This window comes from Neoarius graeffei, chromosome 4 (assembly GCF_027579695.1).
Source record: "Neoarius graeffei isolate fNeoGra1 chromosome 4, fNeoGra1.pri, whole genome shotgun sequence".
NCBI lineage: Eukaryota > Metazoa > Chordata > Actinopteri > Siluriformes > Ariidae > Neoarius > Neoarius graeffei.
In genome coordinates this window covers 19,037,639-19,039,793 of record NC_083572.1, presented here as the reverse complement: position 1 = coordinate 19,039,793, position 2,155 = coordinate 19,037,639, and positions in this window count along the sequence as shown.

Here is a 2,155-nt window from a genome sequence, read left to right as displayed (position 1 = left end):
TACTTATATTCCATATTTTTTTGTTGTTTTGTTTTCAAGCAAAGTTTTTATTTCATCCTCGGTTGGTTCAGTAACACACTCTGCCATGTTCTTCTTTAGGGTTTTTTTTTTTGGTGGTTGGCAAACCAACTTAAAGGTGCATTGCCACCACCGACTGGGCTGGAGTGTGGAACAGGATATATTGGGGGGATGGATGGACTATAAGCTTTTCGCTATTTCTGTTTCTTTTAAATACTTGATTGTAAAGTGATATCTGACTTGATGCATGCTGCCATTTTTTTTCTCTACTCATGGTATATAAGTTGATATCCTAGTAGTAGAGTAGCCAGTCAGAGCGTGCGATTGCTCATATCCAGTGAATGTAAATAAAATTAAATATATAGTCAGCTTCATGAGAATTTTAAATCATGCCAGCGACAAGAATTTGTATTCCAAACCCCCTAGTTTCGTACCAAGCTTTAAGAGTGTAATTTTTTTAAACCCTTTCTGCTGTATTGAATGCTAACCCTTTATCTACCCCCCACCCCCGTCCTGTGCATCAGCCCCTTCCTTGCCTTTAGCTTCACGTAGCTGCTACTGAGGCTTTTCTTTGCACACAAAGTTTGACAGTGGAAAAGACACTGAGGTTGTGTTGTACGCAGACAATTTTACCATTTCGGAGTCAGAAGTGAAGTTCATTTAAATTTATTTGTGATAAAAATATAAATACTACTACATATCATAGAACTGTGACCTGTCTTTGTAATTTCAATAAGTGTCACTAGATGGCATGAAAGGCAAATATATCACTTCACAAGAAAAATCCATCATCTTCCATGCAGCCAGCAGTCTCACTTAGTGATAAAGTAACTTTTTTTTCCCCTAAATAAGAAATTATACTATTATAATAATAATGGATGAAAGGTCTCATAAGTCTTATTCACTCTGCTGACAATTAAACCATTTCTTACTGCCTGTAAATCCCAAATTGATTTTCTGGTGTTGGATGCTGTTATTAAACGATTGTGAAATGAATTTATAAAACTATCCAATTAGTTAGCCTTCTTTGTTGTTCTTCAAACAAAAACTATTTTTATTGATTGTATGTTTTATGTGCTTTCTACAAAATGAAACAAAACAGAGACACTACCGTCTTTGTTTTATACACACACACACACACACACAAAAGAAAAAAAGAATCATGGTGATGTCATATCCACAGGCAATATTTGAGCAAATATTGATTTTCCTTTGATTCTAGGACGAGCTGTTATTAGTATTTGGCTCCCAGAGGCACTATAGGCTACGGTTTCATTCTAAGAAACATGACACATGGAAAAATAACAAAATGATTTAACTAAGCACTTTGCCAACAGGGCTGAAATGAGTTGGCAAAGATGTGTTTTCAGCACAGCTTTGTTTTCACATGGGCTGCGATTGGCATTTCCCAGGAAAAGTCTAGAACAAGACTGTGTGTGTTTATAACACCTGTCAGAACATGTATGCATTAATCAGATAACGCAAGACAGAAAATGTGGTGAGCAGTGTAGCCATGGGAAAAGGGCGTCTCATCAAGTGCACTAAGAAATTATTAATTTCATACTACAGTTAAGGTCCATAAACACTGTTCAAGCAGTTCAGTTCTTTCCAGTCATCCTTTCAGCAGACTAATATAAGAAAATAAGATGCAAGTTGTGTCATATCCTCGAGGTGAACACGTGCTGAGGTTATTTTTGTGTGCTAAGACTGCTAGGTCTCATTTTCTCTAAAATGCAAAACATCTGTAAATATACAGTACCTTAAAGATGCTTTATACTGTATAGTCTGGGGGGGAGTGATCATTTGAAATATTTAAAATAAAAGTGAAAATAAAGCCAAACGTACAAAAAAAATACATAGGATAGTATAAAATACAAAAAGTCAAAGCAGAAATAAATAAAATAAATAAATGCATATTGCAGAAATTATTGAAAATAATCCTGTTATTAAATGCAAGATTAAAAATGAATGACGCAAGAGATTTGTGAATTTCAGCCTTCTGATTAAAAATGTCTTGTGCTTGTCCATCTCCAGTGAGAGGATTAATCTGAATGGTTAAAAAAAAAAAAAAAACTCCCTAAACTGCTAAATGTCTACTGAAGAACATAATTAACATGCAGTATAAGAGCATGTGTGA